At 41.0% G+C, this 21,340-nt stretch overlaps 1 non-coding gene across 1 annotated transcript; it reads right to left on the bottom strand.

Annotated features, from left to right (window-relative positions):
• Positions 1–2,639: 2,639 nt before the first annotated feature.
• Positions 2,640–2,749, bottom strand: LOC113080168 (U6 spliceosomal RNA). Its single transcript, XR_003281813.1, has one exon. It is a non-coding gene; the product is annotated as a U6 spliceosomal RNA (small nuclear RNA).
• Positions 2,750–21,340: the final 18,591 nt, after the last annotated feature.

Raw genomic sequence — 21,340 nt, 5'->3', positions numbered from 1 at the left:
AAACCCATAGTAAATGTCGTGGTTATTGTGTGTTAGTAAATACAAATACCAGAGTAAAACTATGGTTACTATGGTAAACCCATAGTAAATGTCGTGGTTATGTGCGTTACAAAGTCCAGAGTAAAACTACGGTTACAGTAGGAGAAGCATGGTAAATATGCTGTAGTTACTGTGTGTGAATTGGCTACACATGACGTGGTCAAGCAAAAGTTAGGCTAGTATTGTAAAAATATGCTAAATGTGTGGACTTTTTACACGATCACGATTATCACGCGATATTGGGTTGGGTGCTTTGTTGTGCTTGTATTAGTCATGTCTAAAAGCTGAAGACCCATATGTCACATCATAAATTTATTTAAAACTGCAACAGGTCTATAAACAGTACAGGTTAGCTTAGGCTAATGACAATGGTAGGCTAGCTGAGCAGCCCACTGACCCATAATTGGAGCATAAACTGCCCTTTAAAAACACGGCCCTGTCTAACGTGATGCAGAAATACTGAAATAATTAAAACAATACGCTTAACCACGTGATATCATTACAAAAAGAAGAATAAAAAAATATATTTACCCTTGCTTACCTGTTTGAAGGTGTACGCGCATCAGGTGAACTGAACGAGCCTCGCTAGTGACGTCACTGCCGCTGAAGATGATGCGTGTTATTTGGACGCATCTGCTCTCCACCGAAATTAATGGGAAGGATTGGCGTATCATATGCAAGCAAAAATGGCATTTGGCGTATGCATTCCACGCAAATAGAAAGTGTAAAGTCGTGTTATTTATACGCAGACTGATGAGAACGGGTTGCTTCTAACACATTAAAAACTGTCTTACAGCATTGCAGAAAACATTTTATTTCATAAGACATAAGCATGTTTCAGTTTGGCAAGATTTGCACTGAATATTGAATGAAAACAGCTTTCTCTAATAGAGAGACAAGCTTTTGAGCAGATTTGGGCTAGATTTCACTTAATTTGAACAGAAGCACTATTTCAACATTACTGGACTCAGAAAGCTGTAAACTGACAATCTTGATCATTGAAGTCCTAAAATAAGTTTTTGTGCATATAACTTCTAACACATTAAAAACTGTCTTACAGCATTGCAGAAAACATTGTACTTCATAAGGCATAAGCGTCTATCAGTTTGGCAAGATTTGCACTGAATACTGAATGAAACAGCTTTATCTAATAGAGAGAAAAGCTTTTGAGCAGATTTGGGCTTGATTTCACTTCATTTGAACAGAAGCACTATTTCAACATTACTGGACTCAGAAAGCTGTAAACTGACAATCTTGATCATTGAAGTCCTAACATTAGTTTTTGTGCATATAACTTCTAACACATTAAAAACTGTCTTACAGCATTGCAGAAAACATTTTATTTCATAAGACATAAGCATGTTTCAGTTTGGCAAGATTTGCACTGAATATTGAATGAAACAGCTTTCTCTAATAGAGAGACAAGCTTTTGAGCAGATTTGGGCTTGATTTCACTTCATTTGAACATAAGCACTATTTCAACATTACTGGACTCAGAAAGCTGTAAACTGACAATCTTGATCATTGAAGTCCTAACATTAGTTTTTGTGTATATAACTTCTAACACATTAAAAACTGTCTTACAGCTTTGCAGAAAACATTGTATTTCATAAGGCATAAGCATCTATCCGTTTGGCAAGATTTGCACTGAATACTGAATGAAACAGCTTTATCTAATAGAGAGACAAGCTTTTGAGCAGATTTGGGCTTGATTTCACTTCATTTGAACAGAAGCACTATTTCAACATTACTGGACTCAGAAAGCTGTAAACTGACAATCTTGATCATTGAAGTCCTAACATTAGTTTTTGTGTATATAACTTCTAACACATTAAAAACTGTCTTACAGCATTGCAGAAAACATTTTATTTCATAAGACATAAGCATGTTTCAGTTTGGCAAGATTTGCACTGAATATTGAATGAAAACAGCTTTCTCTAATAGAGAGACAAGCTTTTGAGCAGATTTGGGCTAGATTTCACTTCATTTGAACAGAAGCACTATTTCAACATTACTGGACTCAGAAAGCTGTAAACTGACAATCTTGATCATTGAAGTCCTAAAATAAGTTTTTGTGCATATAACTTCTAACACATTAAAAACTGTCTTACAGCATTGCAGAAAACATTGTACTTCATAAGGCATAAGCATCTATCAGTTTGGCAAGTTTTGCACTGAATACTGAATGAAACAGCTTTATCTAATAGAGAGAAAAGCTTTTGAGCAGATTTGGGCTTGATTTCACTTCATAAAAAAAAAAAGTGAAGTGAAGTGACATTCAGCCAAGTATGGTGACCCATACTCAGAATTTGTGCTCTGCATTTAACCCATCCGAAATGCACACACACAGAGCAGTGAACACACACACACACACACTGTGAGCACACACCCGGAGCAGTGGGCAGCCATTTATGCTGCGGCGCCCGGGGAGCAGTTGGGGGTTCGATGACTTGCTCAAGGGCACCTAAGTCATGGTATTGAAGGTGGAGAGAGAACTGTACATGCACTCCCCCCACCCACAATTCCGTCCGGCCCGAGACTAGAACTCACAACCCTTCGATTGGGAGTCCAACCCTCTAACCATTAGGCCACGACTTCCCGTAAAGATGGAGCGCTTCACGGATTTGCGTGTCATCCTTTCGCAGGGGCCATGCTAATCTTCTCTGTATCGATCCAATTTTAGTATATGTGCCGCCGTGAACAGAAGCACTATTTCAACATTACTGGACTCAGAAAGCTGTAAACTGACAATCTTGATCATTGAAGTCCTAACATAGGGGTTTATATCAACTGATATTCTGATATAAGTGAGAAGAGGTTAATAGCAGGGACTGTATCAATTTTCTTTAAGGATTTACAAAATAAATAAAAGTCATTTTTTAATGCATTCACATTTGGAAGAGATTTTGTGAAACGAAATTTGTGGATATAGAATTTAACAAATAGTATTATATTATTTATCAAATATTCAACTTTTTTTATTCTTCATTAATAGTCCATATTTGATCCCATTCCAGGAAAAAAAATCTATTTGAATAGACTTAGAAATCAGCCTGTTATGCATTTTCTTCCACAAATTATGTACAATCACACACTCAAAAAAAAGATGTTCTGTTGATTCTGACAATGATTTACAAAAATAACAATTCTCCGTTTCAAATTTGAATAATTTTTGAATAAATTCTTGTGAAGGATAAATTTCGTTTACCATTTTAAAATGGATTTCTTTAAATTTTCGAGGAATAGGAAATTTCAAAAACTTAGTTCTAATTGATATTATTTCTTGTTTACGTTTTTTAAATAATATGTTCTTTTAGAGGACCCAGGATAGATCTCATCAATTAGAAATTTTCTCAGCAACCGGTTATTGCATTTTTTGTCATCAAAATTTATACCATTGATCTGTGCTTTGTGTAATTTCGGGTTTAGGGACTGATCCAAATTATTCCTTATTATATTAATCATAGCCATTGGAATGTGATCAATTACATTTCTGTAGTCCTCCAGCGTACAAATTATTTCATATTTATTACTAAATTCCTCCCATTTTAACAGATTACCTTCTTCATTCATCATATGAACAATGGACCAAATTTGTTTTTCCATCCATCCTTCCAAGAATATTGATTTCTTCCTTCTTAAAATCACGTTATTACAAATCGGGACGTTATGTGGACTAAAGTTATGCTTGTAAGCCATTTTCCAATAGAGCAGCACTTGTTGGTGGAAGGCAGAGAATTTCACGGGTAACTTTGAAACCTCAAAATCACATGTCAATAGAAAATCTATACCGCCTAATTTTTTAAACACAAACTTAGGTAAAGAGAACCACAAGTCTTCACTACAATTCAAAAATGACTGGAGCCATTTTAGTTTAAGTACACCATCCATGGTCTTAAAATCAATTGCATTTATTCCTCCTTCCTCATATTTTTTTATCATATCTGCTTTTCTAATATAATGGTGTTTATTTTTCCAAATAAAGTTAAAGATGAGAGTGTTTATTTCTTTTAGGTTTTTAATGGAAAGCGGTAATGAGTATGCTGGGTATATTAGTCTAGAGATAAGTTCAGTTTTTGACAATAATGATCTTCCAAATAATGTTACGTCTCTCTGCAACCAATTATTTAATATTTTTCTGGATTTTTCAATAGGCTTCTGGATGTTCTTGTTGTTACTTGTTCTAGAGTCTTTGGAAACCCATATACCCAAATAACGAACCTCCTTTTTCACTGGGATGTTATACAACATAGTTTCTGAACTGTCATGAATACTTAAGGGGGGGTGAAATGCTCATTTTCACCCAATATCCTGTTAATCTTGAGTACCTATAGAGTAGTACTGCATCCTTCATAACTCCAAAAAGTCTTTATTTTTATTATATTTATAAGAGAAAGATAGTCTGTACCGATTTTTCCCGGACAAACACGAGCGCCTAGAGGTGTGACGTGTGGGCGGAGCTAAAGAATCACAAGCGCCAGTAGGCTTTTGCGTTGAGAGCGTTTGGAAGCTGTGACACACATCCAGAGGCTGAAATTTAACAAGAGCAGCATCAGCAAAGGCGTCTCTATGTGTTATGTACTGAAACTGTATATATTTGCTTAGCGGTTTTGGAAAATGACTAAGTTCCACTTTATGTCGTCTTTTTTTTTTTTTAAGCTGTACATGTGGAAAGTGCAGTCTGATGACAACATCGCATGTTGTTTACTTGATGTGCTTACACGCTGATAGCTAAGTTAACAACACAGAGATATTTGAAGCAGTTTTACTCACCGCATGTGGTTCCAACACACAATCGTGACCCTTTTTCGTTGGGACTGCATTATCCTTAAGAAATAAACGATGTGCAAATCCGGCGTCAAACTGGGCCTTGTTTGTAAAACAAGCATCTTCGAAATGCAGGGAACAAACAAAAACACTTGCACAACTCCGCTGATGCTCTGTAAAAATAAACTCCATCCACTGGTCCCTTAATGCTGTTTCTCTTTTGGTAATCTGTGCAGGGTTGTCTTGCCCTGGCAACCAAAAACACACTTCTTTTGTGACTTTTCGCGACGCTCTCGCGAATGCTGCGAATGTGAATGCCTGTGCTCAGCCTATCAGTGCTCTGCTATAAGGGAGCGCGCACTCTTCCGACAGAAGTGCCTTAGGACCCATATAAGGAAATTCCGCTCCATCTAACGTCACACAGAGCCATACTCGAAAAAAACTTTCCGAAACCTGTGACAAACCGGAAGAGTTTTTTTTGGAACAAAAATACTCCTTCAAATGTACAACTTAATTTTTGAAACTTTGTCCATGTTTAGCATGGGAAACCAACTCTTTAACAAAGTAAAAAACTCAGTATGCATGAAATAGCATTTCACCCCCCCCTTTAAAAGTTCGCATTTATTAAGATTAAGTGTTAGGCCTGAAGCCTGGGAGAATAATCTCATCCTCTGAAGAACGATAGGTATTTGATCCTTATTTTTTAAAAATAGTGTTGTGTAATCCGCTAATTGACTGATAAGTATTTGTTTTCCATCTATATTAATGCCTTCAATTTCAGAGTTTTTTAACCAGATGGACAATAACTCAGCAACTATAATAAACAACAGTGGAGATAAACTGCACCCTTGTCTTATCCCTCTACCAATGTTGAATCTTGTGGTTGTACCCTCAGGGAGGGAAACACAGCTACTAATATCTGTATGTAACATTTTAATTATATCCAAAAAATATTTTCCAAATCCAAAGCATTCTAATGCGTGATAAATAAAAGAATGTTCAACCGAATCAAAAGCTTTTTGAAAGTCAAGAAATAAAATATAAGCATCATCTTCCACCAAATAATTGTAATCTATTAGATCTAAAACCAATCTGATATTATTATGAATTAATCTCCCTTTCATGAATCCTGATTGCGAGAGACCTACTTTTAATCTAAATGCCAATGCCATGGTAAGGAGTTTATAGTCTGTATTGAGGAGAGTGATAGGCCTTAAATTATTTAATATTCGTTTGTCTTTCTCTGGTTTGGGTATTAGTTTAATTAATCCCTGTTTCATTGTTGTCATCAATTCTTTTTTATCAATACTCTCTATAATTGCATCAAATAGTAATCCTTTTATGTCTTCCCAAAAATATTTATAGAAATTTGCGGTTAATCCATCTGGACCAGGCGAACGATCAGATGCTATTTTTTTAATAACTTCATCTAATTCCCCTAATTTTAAACCTTCTTCACATAACGTTTTAAAGTCATTATCAATTTTTGGGATCTTATCCTCTATTGTTAGAAAAAATTTTTTTGACTCCTGTTCATTGTAACAAGGAGAGTAAATGTTACTATAAAAGTTATAAATTTCTCTTTTATCCTCTTCTGACCAATCCAATTTAGAGTAGTAATCGAACAATTTTTTCACCAAATGGTTTTCCTTCTCTCTTTTTTCTAATTCTAGTCTTTTACTAAAAGCAATAGAGCGTTTTCTTATGGAAAATTTTAAAAATTCCCATTTTTGTGACCGGGATAAAATGGTATCTTTGTTAATGTCTAAAATGAATTCTTTAATTTCCCGACAGTAAACCTCATTCTTTAGGAGGAATGAATTAAACTTCCAATAATCCTTCCTACTCCTTGAAAAAGTCTGATTAGAGATGGTCAAGCTTATTACACAATGATCGCTAAGTGGGTTTACAGAAATATTAGTAGATACTTTGAAATGCATTATGGGAGCAGAAACTAACCAGTAATCAATTCTTGATTTGTTGTTACCATTAGGTTTTAACCATGTAAATTGTCTTATGTTAGGATTATTTGTTCTCCACATATCCACAAGATAATTTTCGTTCATAAAATTACCAATAATGGGGTTTGGATGACACCGAGTATATTTTGAGGGCCACCGGTCTATCCATTCATCTACAACCATATTAAAATCCCCATTTTTAGCTCCTCTATAACATTTGTAATTTTGTAAAGCAAAGTTTTGTTTCTAAATTCGTTATTGTGACCATAAATATTAATCAAAATGAAAACGACTTTTTCTATTTTCAAAACGCAAGCTGCCCAGTGACCCTCACTATCTGTCCTTTGTGCAACAACTTCACCATAAAACTTATAAAAACAAATAGCAACTACTGCTGAACGATTAGAACCATGACTAAATATCATCTTGTCTCCCCATTGCTGGGACCAAAATTTGACATCCGACTTATCAGAATGAGTTTCTTGAAAAAGGAAAATATTTGACCTTAGTCCCTTACAAAAAAGAAAGATTGCTTTTCTTTTAACAGAGTCTTTTAAACCCCTTGCATTAAACGATGAACAAGAAATGACACTTTGGTGTGGCAACATTGAACACTTAAAAAGAACAGAAAAAAATCAGTTAAGGAGGTAAAAGCAATAACTGTGAACGTCCCAATTTTAGAAAAGTCTTTCCCCATTATGTCCCCTTTTTTTTTTTTTTTCATACTCAGCCCGCTCCTTTAGGTGTCACCTCGATGCGCTTGCCATTGATGTATCCATATGGACCTCGGAAACCTGCAGTTTTCCCTTCTTTTCTCGCTTGTTCAAACTTGGGCCACATCTCTTGCCTTGCCAGAAGGTCATCCTTAGTTAGATCCTCTGCAAACCAGAGCCCCGCCTCCCTGCACGCCGCTGATACTTTCGTTCTTTTCCAGATGTCATATCGTATATTTCTTTTTGAGAAGAGAACGATTACCTGTCAGTGCCTGTTCTCTATCTTTCTTCCTACCCTTTGGACGATGTCCACCGCGTCCTCCATCTTATCAGCCAGGTCTGGGGCCACTTTGCACAGCAGGTTGACGATTTCGGCTCTGATGTCTTCATTTACATCTTCTTTTTTCCCTTTAATCCGAAGACACCATCTTCTTTTGTACCTTTCTTGTTCCACCAGCCGTTCTTTCAGGTCCCCCTTCTCTTTGAGGAGAGAGCCAACCTGTTGCTCCAAAGATTTGATTTTTGTTTTGCACACCTCTATGTCTTCCGAGTTAAGCTGTGTTGCTTTAGCAACAGAGGCTAGCATGGCGCTATGTTGTCGTATTTGAGAACTTATATCGTCCATGCGGTCATTTAGCCGTTGTCCAAGTTGATTAATAGCCGCCAAAATGTCTTTCTTCAAATCGTCACATGCACTTTCTTCAGGTGTATCTTTAGGCTTTTTTTCCTGTTGTTTTTTTTCTGGTGTATTTGTTGGAGTCAAGTCTTCTATTCCCCGCTTAGCAGAGGAGTTAGCAAGCTCCGTTTGCATAGCATAGTCATGCTCCGCCACTCTTTCCGAACGTTTAGAAATGAGGGATTTGACCGCAGGAGGGTTTTTGGCATTTTTCATCTTGTTCGCAGGTGAGTATACTACAGTTTCGGTATTAGAAAATGGAGATATCAATCTTACATGATAACAAATCCGGGACGGTGAGCAGCTTCAGTGGAACGCGACCACTTCCCTCGCCATTCCACCGGAACCTCCAAGTGTTAAATAGGCTGGCAACATGCTAGAAACATAACAAAAGTTGCTAGCAACACTTAGCTAAGTGTTAAAGCATTCTACTAAGGCAGTGAAAAAGGAAGTTGCTGTAAAAAAGGCAAGCAATGTCCGATCTTCCCTAAACTTCACACGTGTGATAGGTGTTCTGTCCTGAACAAACAACCATGAGCAAATTCAGTCATAGTCATAGCGCCACCTGCTGGTAACAGGAAGTGACATGGTTAACACTGTTACAGACTCTTAAGAACATATTAAAAAGTGTAAACAAGTGTTAAATAGGCTGGCAACATACTAGATACATACTAATACATGCTAGCAACACTTAGCTTAGTGCTAAAGTATGCTACTAATGTAGTGAAAAAGGAAGTTGCTGTAACTCAGGCAAGCAATGTCTGATATTCCCCAAACTTCACACGTGTGATAGGTGTTTTGTTCTGAACAAACACGATCATGACCAAATTCAGTTATAGTCATAGCGCCACCTGCTGGTAACAGGAAGTGACAAGGTTAACACTGTTATGGACTTCTAAGAACAAATTAAAAAGTGTCAAAAAGTGTTAAATAGGCTGGCAACATGCTAGAAACATAACGAAAGATGCTAGCAACACTTAGCTAAGTGTTAAAGCATTCTACTAAGGCAGTGAAAAAAGGAAGTTGCTGTTAAAAAGGCAAGCAATGTCCGATCTTCCCCAAACTTTACACGTGTGATAGGTGTTCTGTCCTGAACAAACAACCATGACCAAATTCAGTTATAGTTATAGCGCCACCTGCCGGTAACAGGAAGTGACATGGTTAACACTATTACAGACTCCTAGGAACATATTAAAACGTGTAAACAAGTGTTAAATAGGCTGGCAACATACTAGATACATACTAATACATGCTAGCATCATTAGCTAAGTGTTAAAGCATTAGCTAATAATGTAGTGAAAAAGAAAGTTGCTGTAACTATGGCAAGCAATGTCTGATCTTCCCCAAACTGCACACGTGTGAGAGGTGTTGTGCTCTGAACAAACCCCCATGACCAAATTCAGTAATAGTGATAGCGCCACCTGCTGGTAACAGGAAGTGACAAGGTTAACAATGTTATGGACTCCTAGGAATAAATTAAAAAGTGTCAAAAAGTGTTAAATAGGCTGGCAACATGCTAGAAACATAATAAATCATGCTAGCAACACTTAGCTAAGTGTTGAAGCATTCTACTAAGGCAGTGAAAAAGGAATTTGCTGTAACTAAGGAAAGCAATGTCCGATCTTCCCCAAACTTCATACGTGTGATAGGTGTTCTGTACTGAACAAACAACCATGACCAAATTCAGTTATAGTCATAGCGCCACCTACTGGTAACAGGAAGTGACATGGTTAACACTGTTACAGACTCCTATGAACATATTAAAAAGTGTAAGCAAGTGTTAAATAGGCTGGCAACATACTAGATACATACTAATACATGCTAGCAACACTTAGCTTAGTGCTAAAGCCTGCTAATAATGTAGTGATAAAGAAAGTTGCTGTAACTCAGGCAAGCAATGTCCAATCTTGCCCAAACTTCACACGTGCTATATGTGTCCTGTTCCGGACAAACACCCATGAACAAATTCAGTAATAGTCATAGCACTACCTGCCGGCACTGAATAAGGAAGTTGCTTTAACTCAGGCTAGCAACGTCCGATCTGCCCCAAACTTCACACGTTTGACAAGGGTCCTGTCCTGAATACATCAACATCCCCAGATTCGGTTATAGTCATAGCGCCACCTGCTGGCAACAGGAAGTGTCATGTTTAAAAATTTTATGCACTATTTGCAACACAATAAAATTTGCCATTGTGTGCTAATCATGCTAGAAATTATTTCAAACATTTTAACAACACTTACTATGTGCTAAAGGATGTTATTAATACTATTAAACAGGAAGTTGTTGTAACTCATGCATACAATTCCCAATCTGACCCAGACTTTACATGTTTTATAAGACTCCTGGCCTGAACACAACTAAAGGCCAATATTCAATTATAAGTGTAGCGCCGCCTGCTGGCAACAGGAATGACTTATTTCATACTAACTTAAACATGAGATGTCTGATCTGCCTGAAACTTAGCATGTTTGGTAAGAGTCCTAGCCTAAAGACATTTACATGGCGATATAATCATAACGCCACCTGTTGGCAGCAGGAAATGTGGCAAAAATATTTACTATTTTATAAGCATATGGCCCAATGTTCACGGTTCCTCCTATGGGCACCGGGTGGTGGTGAGCCCGGGTGCGATGGCCCGTTCATCGCTGCTTGCAGCTTTAATTAGGGCCCGAGCACCGATGGTGTGAGGAACCTCTTGGAATTGCTCCGTTTATTATTATTATTATTAGGGCCCGAGCACCGATGGTGCGAGTACCCTCTTGGAATTGCTCCGTTTATTATTATTATTATTATTATTATTATTATTATTATTATTATTATTATTATTATTCTCCAAAATGAATCGCATTTTTGAGGGCCTAAACATGCTCGAAAAGTCATGAAACTTTGCACACACCTCAGAACTGGCGAAAATTTACGTCTGATATGGGTTTCAGAAGTGGGTGTGGCAAAATGGCTCAACAGCGCCACCTATACACGTTCAACGGTGTGCGCCTCGATCTGCCCACCAATCTGCCCCAAACTTCACATGTTTGATGAGACTCCTGACCTGAACAGTTTGACATGACCATATTCAGTTATAGTCATAGAGCCACCTATTGGCAACAGGAAGTGACATATTTTACGCTGCGACGAACTACTCCTAGAAATTTTATGACATCAATGTCTTTTTTGTGGTCAGTCTAATCTAAAGGCCTGTGCGATGTTCAGTTGTGAAGATCTTGAGTTTTCGTTAAAAGGCTTGTTCATGGCGCCGCGACGAATTTCGATGTCTCGCCATGGGAATAAAAGATGTTATAACTCAGGCATAAAATGTCCGATCTTCCCCAAACTCCACATGTGTGATAAGAGTCCTAGCCTGAACAGATCTGCAGGCCAATATTCCACCGGGTGTGGCAGGATGGCTCTATAGCGCCACCTATACACTTTCAACGGAGTGCGCCTCGAGCTATGTTTCACGTACATGTACAAAAATTGGTACACACATATAACACTTCAATACCTACAAAAAAGTCTCTTGGTACGAAATCCGGATCCCAACAGGAAGTCGGTTATTTTGAATTTTCCCTTCAAAATTGGTGTTGTTTTGTCATTTTCAGGGGTTGTACTTTAACGAACTCCTCCTAGAGATTTATTCAGATTAACACCAAACTTGGTCAGTATAATCTAAAGCCCTTTGCGATAATACATTGCGAAGGACTTGAGGTTTCGTTAAAGGGCGGGTCCATGGCGGCCTGACAAATTTCGATGTTTCGCCATGAAAAAGGAAGTTGCTGTAACTCAGACATACAATGTCCAATCTGCCCCAAACTTCACATGTTGGATAAGACTCTTGACCTGAACAGATCTACATGCCCATATTCAGTTATAGTCATAGCGCCACCTATTGGCAACAGGAAGTTACATATTTTACACTGCGACAAACTACTCCTAGAAATTTTATGACATCAATGTCTATTTTGTGGTCAGTGTAATCTAAAGACCTGTGTGATGTTTAGTTGTGAAGATCTTGAGTTTTTGTTAAAAGGTGTGTCTATGGCCCCGTGATGAAGTTCGATGTCTCGCCATGGGAATAAAAGATGTTATAACTCAGGCATAAAATGTCCGATCTTGCCCAAACTTCACTTGTGTGATAAGGGTCCTGGCCTAAACAGATCTGAAGGCCAATATTCCATCGAGTGTGGCAAAATGGCTCGATAGCGCCACCTATACACTTTCAACGGAGTGCGTATACACTTTAAACGGAGTGCGCCTCGAGCTATGTTTCATGTACATGTACAAAAATCGGTACACACATGTAACACACCAATATCTACGAAAAAGTCTCTTGGTACAAAATCCGAATCCCAACAGGAAGTCAGTTATTTAGAATTTTCTCTGCAAAATTAGTGTTGTTTTGGCCATTTTCAGGGGTTGTACTTTAACGAACTCCTCCTAGAGATTTATTCAGATCAACACCACACTTGGTCAGTGTAATCTAAAGCCTTTTGCGATCTTAAATTGCGAAGACCTTGAGGTTTCGTTAAAGGGCGTGTCCATGGCGGCCTGACAAATTTCAATGTTTCGCCATGAGATAGGATGTTGTTGTAAATCAGGCATAAAATGTCCAATCCTCCCCAAACCTCACATGTTCGATAAAAGTCCTGCCCTGAACACATCTGAACGCCAATATTCCATTATAATGACAGTGCCACCTGCTGGCAACAGGAAGATTGGCACATATATGGAATAAACATTGATATATTCTACTTATATTTATTGTCACACACCTGGACTCATTTAATGTGTTTTTGCCCGTGACCCAGTTTCTGTCTTTCCGTGTTTGATTAGTTCCCAGGTGTGTCCATTATCTTCCTCATGTGTTCCATGTCCCTGTTAATTTAATGATTCCATCCACCTGTGTTTCCCCAATTATCTGTTGTTCATAAGCCTTGTCCCTTCAGTTCTGTTTTGTCGGGTCTTCTCACTTGTGACTAACTTGCTACTTACGTGTGTCTACCTCTGTGCTCCATGTTGGATATCCCCTGTGTTGGATATATTAAAAGCCTTATTCTGTTTATCCTCGACTCCGTATTCCTTCAGGCAGCGTAAAACCGTGACAGAAGACCCGACCTCAAAAGAGAAAATAGAAAACTGCGTGTTCTTCCCTCCGTTTTGCTTTTGTTTTTTCACAGTCTTTTCTTTTCTTAGTGTCTATGGATCCCCTCTATCGTCCCGAATTCCTCATCCTCCTGCTGAAGCAGGAAGGACGTTCTCTCGAGGACCATACCAGACAGTTTTTCCTATTAGCTAATGCCACCAGCTACCCGGACGGCGCGCTCTGCACCTTCTACAACACCAGCCTGAACTCCAAATGCAGAGCGTTGTCGTCCGAAGATGGTCCTCGAGAGGATTTCGCCGCATTTGTGGAGTGGACTCTGGCGAGAAATGGGTCACCTCTCACCGTCTGCCCCATAGAGGACCTCGCCAGCCCCACTCCCGACCCAGAGACCAGCCAGCCACCATCACGCCGCACGGAGCCAGAGCCCACCGCAGCCGCAGAGTCCGAGCCATCCACTGACAGGGAGCCGGATCTCGAGAGCGCGACTGACCAGGTGTGTGAGCCGGCAACACTGTGCATCGTGGGAGTCCTCGTGGAGATCGAGGGCGTGGAGGAAAGCCCTGCCCACACTCCTGCGACTGAGGGTGAGCTATATGCAGTCTCTGAAAGTCATATGGAGCAAGCTCTGGATCTGATGGACTGGTCTATGGAGGTAATCCCTAATTTTCCTGTTTCCCCGCTGGTTCCGTCCAGCCCTGAATCTTCTGTCTCTCTGCTGGTTCCGCCCAGCCCTGGATCTTCTGTTTCTCCGCTGGTTACGCCCAGCCCTAAGTTTTCTGTTTCTCCGCTGGTTACGCCCAGCCCTGAGTTTTCTGTTTCTCCGCTGGTTACGCCCAGCCCTGAGTTTTCTGTTTCTCCGCTGGTTCCGCCCAGCCCTGAGTTTTCTGTTTCTCCGCTGGTTACGCCCAGCCCTGAGTTTTCTGTTTCTCCGCTGGTTACGCCCAGCCCTGAATTTCCTGTTTCTCCGCTGGTTACGCCCAGCCTTGAATCTTCTGTGTCTCCGCTGGTTCCGCCCAGCTCTGAATCTTCTGTGTCTCCGCTGGTTCCGCCCAGCTCTGAATCTTCTGTGTCTCCGCTGGTTCCGCCCAGCTCTGAATCTTCTGTGTCTCCGCTGGTTCCGCCCAGCTCTGAATCTTCTGTGTCTCCGCTGGTTCCGCCCAGCTCTGAATCTTCTGTGTCTCCGCTGGTTCCGCCCAGCTCTGAATCTTCTGTGTCTCCGCTGGTTCCGCCCAGCTCTGAATCTTCTGTGTCTCCGCTGGTTCCGCCCAGCTCTGAGTCTTCTGTGTCTCCGCTGGTTCCGCCCAGCCCTGAATCTTCTGTGTCTCCTGTATTCCCTCCCAGCCTCCCTCTCCCGCCTCCTCCCAAACCTGCTGGTCCCTCTACTCTTTCGCTGGTTCCGTCCAGTCCTGATCCTCCTGTCCTTCCTCCCATCCTTCTCCTCTCTCCTCCTCCTAGACCAGCCAGTTCCTCGTCATCCCTGCTGGTGCCAGTCAGTCCCGCAGCTCACCCTCAGTCCGCGCCATCTAGGCGCGGTGGTTCGCCGCTGGACTGCCAGTCTCCAGCTCCGCCTTGGCGTGTTAAGGCCCTGTCTCCGCCTCCAGCCTCCGAGCCCTGGACTCCTCCTCGGTCCTTCGACCCAGCGGCTCTGCCTTGGCTCTTAGCTCCCTCGTCTCCACCGTGGCCTGTCATCCCACCTGCTCCACCGGGCTCCCTCGTCCCTCCGGCTCCACCTTGGTCAGTCGTCGACCATCCGCCGCCTCGGGACTCCACTCCTCTGGTTCCACCTCGTCACTCCATCCCTCCGGCTCTGTCAGGCTCCTCCTTCCCTCCGGTTCCACCTCCATCCTCGGTCGCTCCGGCTCCACAGCGGTCTGCCAGGACCCTGCCTCCGCCTTGGTCGCCTGAGCCTTCTGCTCCACCTAGGCCCTCCGGAACCTCGACGTCCCCCTGGCTCTGCGGCTGGGCTGCTCCATCTTGGGCTCCTCACCCATCGGTGCAGTCTCCGCCTGTCGGCCCCCTGGTGTCGTCGACCCTTCCTTCACCGTGGCTCCTCCCGCCGTCGACTCCACCTTGGATCTCCGTCCTGGCTGGTCTCTGGTGGACCATCTGGCTCTTCCTGCTCCTGTCTCCTCCCTGGCTCCTTCCTCCGTCTCCTCCCTGGCTCCTCCTTCTGTGGTCCCTGTCTGCTGGCCCCCTCCTGGAAGTCCGTCCTCCACCGGAACCTCCTCCCAAGTTCCCACCTACGCCTCCCCCTGTTGTTTCTACGGTGCGAGGACGCACCTACCGGGAGGGGGGAGTACTGTCACACACCTGGACTCATTTAATGTGTTTTTGCCCGTGACCCAGTTTCTGTCTTTCCGTGTTTGATTAGTTCCCAGGTGTGTCCATTATCTTCCTCATGTGTTCCATGTCCCTGTTAATTTAATGATTCCATCCACCTGTGTTTCCCCAATTATCTGTTGTTCATAAGCCTTGTCCCTTCAGTTCTGTTTTGTCGGGTCTTCTCACTTGTGACTAACTTGCTACTTACGTGTGTCTACCTCTGTGCTCCATGTTGGATATCCCCTGTGTTGGACATATTAAAAGCCTTATTCTGTTTATCCTCTACTCCGTATTCCTTCAGGCAGCGTAAAACCGTGACATTTATGAGTTTAAACGCATATTTCTCACCGTTCACCTATTAACTAAAGCCACTCGCTGCCGGTGAGCCCGGGTGCGAGGGCCCGTTCATCGCTGCTTGCAGCTTTAATTAGGGCCCGAGCACCGATGGTGCGAGGACCCTCTTGGAATTGCTCCGTTTATTATTAGGGCCCGAGCACCGATGGTGTGAGGACCCTCTTGTTTCTGTGTTGTTTATTATTATTATTATTATTATTATTATTATTTTTCTGAAACTTTCTCGAAAAGTCATGAAACTTGGCACACACGTCAGAGCTGGAAAAATATTAGGTATGCAATGGTTTGCTAAGGTGGGTGTCGCAAAATGGCTCGACAGCGCCACCTATAAATTTTCAACGAAGTGCATCTTGAGCTACGTTTCACGTACTTGTATGAAAATCGGTACACACATGTAACACACCAATATCTACAAAAAAGTCTCTTGGTACGAAATCCAAATTCCAACAGGAAGTCAGTTATTATTTTTTTTCTCATCCAAAATTTTGTCATTTTTGCCATTTCCGGAGGTTGTACTTTAACGAACTCCTCCTAGAGATTTATTCAGATCAACACCAAAGTTTGTCAGTGTTATCTAAAGGCCTTTGCGATGTTAAATTGCGAAGATCTAGAGTTTTCGTTTGAGGGCGTGTCTGTGGCGGCTTGGTGAATTTCGATGTTTCGCCATGAAAAATGAAGTTGCTATAACTTAGACATAAAATGTCCAATCTGCACCAAACTTCACATGTTTGATAAGACTCCTGACCTGAACAGATCAACATTCCCAAATTTAGTTATAGTCATAGTGCCACCTGCTGGCAACAGGAAGTGAATGCCTTATGCTGCAATGAACTACTCCTAGAAATCTAATAAAATCTAAATTGTGTTATGGTCAGTTTAATCTAAAGGCCTTTGCGATAGTGAATTGTGATTATCTTGAGTTTTCGATAAAGGGTGTGTCCTTGGCGACGTGACAAAGTTTGATGTCTCGCCATGGGAATAAAATTTGTAACTCAGGCATAAAATGTCTGATCTTCCCCAAACTTCACATGTTTGATAAGAGTCCTGGCCTGAACACAACTGAAGGCCAATATTCCATTGGGTGTGGCGAAATGGCTCCATAGCGCCACCTATACATTTTCAACGGAGTGCACCTCGAGCTATGTTTCACGTGCATTTACAAAAATCAGTACACACATGTAACACACCAATACCTACAAAAAAGTCTCTTGGTACGAAATCCGAATCCCAACAGGAAGTCGGTTATTTAGAATTTTCTCTGCAAAATTGGCGTTTTTTTTGCCATTTTCAGGGGTTGTACTTTAACGAACTCCTCCTAGAGATTTATTCCGATCAACACCAAACTTGGTCAGTTAAATCTAAAGACCTTTGCAATGTTAAATTGCGAAGATCTTGAGGTTTCGATAAAGGGCGTGTCCATGGCGGCCTGACAAATTACGATGTTTCACCATGAAAAAGGAAGTTGCTGTAACTCAGACATACAATGTCCAATCTGCCCCAAACTTCACATGTTAGATAAGACTTCTGCCCTTAACAGATCTACACGCCCATATTCAGTTATAGTCATAGCGCCACCTGCTGGCAACAGGAAGTGACATGTTTTATGCTGCCACAAGCTACTCCTAGAAATCTTTTGACAGAAATGTAATTTTTTTGTGGTCAGTCTAATCTAAAGGCCTGTGCAATGTTAAATTATGGAGATCTTGAGTTTTTGTTAAAGGGCGTGTCCATAACGCCTTGGCAAAATTTGATGTCTCGCCACAGCAAGAGAAGTTGTTGTAACTCAGGCATAAAATGTTCGATCTTCCCCATACTTCACATGTTCGATAAGAGTCCTTCCCTAAACACATCTGAAGGCCAATATTCCATTAAAATGATAGCACCACCTGCTGGCAACAGGAAGATTGGAACATATATGGAATATAATTTGATATATTCCAATTATATTTATGACTTTAAATGCATATTTCTTGCCGTTCACCTTTTTACTAATGCCACTCGCTGGCGGGGAGCCCGGGTGCGAGGGCCCGTTCATCGCTGCTTGCAGCTTTAATTATTATTAGGGCCCGAGCACCGATGGTGTGAGGACCCTCTTGGAATTGCTCCGTTTATTATTATTAGGGCCCGAGCACCGATGGTGTGAGGACCCTCTTGGAATTGCTCCGTTTATTATTATTATTATTATTATTATTATTATTATTATTATTATTATTATTATTATTATTATTCTTCTCCAAAATGAATCGCATTTTTGAGGGCCTAAACATGCTCGAAAAGTCATGAAACTTTGCACACACCTCAGAACTGGCGAAAATTTACGTCTGATATGGGTTTCAGAAGTGGGTGTGGCAAAATGGCTCAACAGCGCCACCTATACACGTTCAACGGTGTGCGCCTCGAGCTACGTTTCATGTACATGTATGAAAATCGGTATACACATGTAACTCTCCAATACCTACAAAAAAGTCTCTTGGAGCAAAATCCGAAACCCAACAGGAAGTCGGTTATTACTAATATTATGAGCAAATTTTGTGTCATTTTTGTCATTTCCATGCGTTGTATTTTAACGAACTCCTCCTAGAGATTCATTCAGATCAACACCAAATTTGGTATGCCTAATCTGAAGGCCTTTGCGATGTTAAATTGCGAAGCTTTTGAGTTTTCGTTAATGGGTGTGTCCGTGGCGGCCTGGCGAATTTCGATGATTCGCCATGAAACAGGAAGTTGCTATAACTCAGACATACAATGACCAATCTGCCCCAAACTTCACATGTTTGATGAGTCTCCTAACATGAACAGATTGACATGCCCATATTCAGTTATAGTCATAGCGCCACCTATTGGCAACAGGAAGTGACATATTTTACACTGCGATGAACTACTCCTAAAAATTTTATGACATCAAATTTTTTTTGTGGTCAGTCTAATCTAAAGGCCTGTGCGATGTTAAATTGTGAAGATCTTGAGTTTTCGTTAAAAGGCGTGTCCATGGCGCCGTCACGAAGTTCGATGTCTCGCCTTGGGAATAAAAGATGTTATAACTCAGGCATAAAATGTCTGATCTTCCCCAAACTTCACATGTGTGATAAGAGTCCTGGCCTGAACACATCTGAAGGCCAAAATTCCATCAGTAGTGGCAAAATGGCTCGATAGCGCCACCTATACACTTTCAACAGAGTGCGCCTCGAGCTATGTTTCACGTACATGTACAAAAATCGGTATACACATGTAACACACCAATACCTACAAAAAAGTCTCTTGGTACGAAATCCGAATCCCAACAGGAAGTCGGTTATTTAGAATTTTCTCTGCAAAAATTTTTGGCGTTGTTTTTGCCATTTTCAGGGGTTGTACTTTAACGAACTCCTCCTAGAGATTTATTCAGATCAACACCAAACCTGGTCAGTGTAATCTTAAGCCCTTTGCGATGTTAAATTGCGAAGATCTTTAGATTTCGTTAAAGGGCGTGTCCATGGTGGCCTGACAAATTTCGATGTTTCGCCATGAAAAAGGAAGTTGCTTTAACTCAGACATACAATGTCCAATCTGCCCCAAACTTCACATGTTAGATAAAACGTCTGCCCTTGACAGATCTACATGCCCACATTCAGTTATAGTCATAGCGCCACCTATTGGCAACAGGAAGTGACATGTTTTACGCTGCGAAAAACTACTCCTATAATTTTTTTGAGATTAACATATATTTTGTGGTCAATCTAATCTAAAGGCCTGTGCAATGTTAACTTTTGGAGATCTTGAGTTTTTGTTAAAGGGCGTTTCCATGGCGCCATGACAAAATTTGATGTCTTGCCACAGCAAGAGAAGTTGTTGTAACTCAAGCATAAAATGTTCAATCTTCCCCAAACTTCAAATGTTTGATAAGAGTCCTGGCCTGAACACATCTGAAGGCCAATATTCCATTATAATGATAGCGCCACCTGCTGGCAACGGTAAGATTGGCACATATGTGGGATATACTTTGATATATTCCACTTATATTAAGGACATTAAATGCATATTTCTCAACGTTCACCTTTTTACTAAAGCAACACGATGGCGGTGAGCCCGGGTGCGAGGGCCCGTTCATCGCTGCTTGCAGCTTTAATTATTATTATTATTATACTTCTCCAAAATGAATCGCATTTTTGAGGGCCTAAACATACTCAAAAAGTCATGAAACTTTGCACACACCTCAGAACTGGCGAAAATTTACATCTGATATGGGTTTCAGAAGTGGGTGTGGCAAAATGGCTCGACAGCGCCACCTATACACGTTCAACGGTGTGCGCCTCGAGCTATGTTTCACGTACATGTATGAAAATCGGTACACATGTGTAACTCTCCAGCACCTACAAAAAAGTCTCTTAGAACAAAATTCTAAACCCAACAGGAAGTTGGTTATTTTTAATATTATGAGCAAATTTTGTGTCATTTTTGCCATTTCCATGCGTTGTATTTTAACGAACTCCTCCTACAGACTTATTCAGATCAACACCAAGTTTGGTATGCCTAATCTAAAGGCCTTTGCGATGTTAAATTGCGAAGATTTTGAGTTTTCGTCGAAGGGCGTGTCAGTGGCGGCCTGGCGAATTTCGATGATTCGCCATGAAAAATGAAGTTGCTATAACTCAGACATACAATGTCCAAACTGCCCCAAACTTCACATGGTTGATAAGACTCTGAAACTGAATAGATTGACATGCCCATATTTAGTTATATTCATAGCGCCACCTATTGGCAACAGGAAGTGTCATATTTTACGCTGCGAAGAACTACTCCTAGAAATTTTATGACATCAATGTCTTTTTTGTGTTCAGTCTAATCTAAAGGCCTGTACGATGTTAAATTGTGAAGATCTTGAGTTTTCGTTAAAGGGCGTGTCCATGGCGTCATGTCAAAGTTCGATGTCTCGCCATGGGAGTAGAAGTTGTTGTAACTCAGGCATAAAATATCAGATCTTGCCCAAACTTCACATGTGTGATAAGAGTACTGACCTGCACACATCTGGAGGCTAATATTCCATTGGGTGTGGCAAAATGGCTCGATAGCGCCACCTATACCTTTTCAATGGAGTGCGCCTCGAGCTACATGTCATGTACATGTACGAAAATCGGTAAACATATGTAACACACCAATAGCTACAAAAAAGTCTCTTGGTACGAAATCCGAATCCCAACAGGAAGTCGGTTATTTTTAATTTTCCCTGCAAAATTGGTGTTGTTTTTGTCATTTTCAGGGGTTGTATTTTAACGAACTCCTCCTAGAGATTTATTCAGATCAACACCAAACTTGGTCAGTGTAATCTAAAGCCCTTTGCGATGTTAAATTGCGAAGGAATTGAGGTTTCGTTAAAGGGCGTGTCCATGGCGGCCTGACAAATTTCGATGATTTGCCATGAAAAATG

The sequence above is a fragment of the Carassius auratus genome, unplaced genomic scaffold (genome assembly GCF_003368295.1).
Source record: "Carassius auratus strain Wakin unplaced genomic scaffold, ASM336829v1 scaf_tig00030346, whole genome shotgun sequence".
NCBI lineage: Eukaryota > Metazoa > Chordata > Actinopteri > Cypriniformes > Cyprinidae > Carassius > Carassius auratus.
This window is presented reverse-complemented; position numbering and strand designations above follow the sequence as displayed.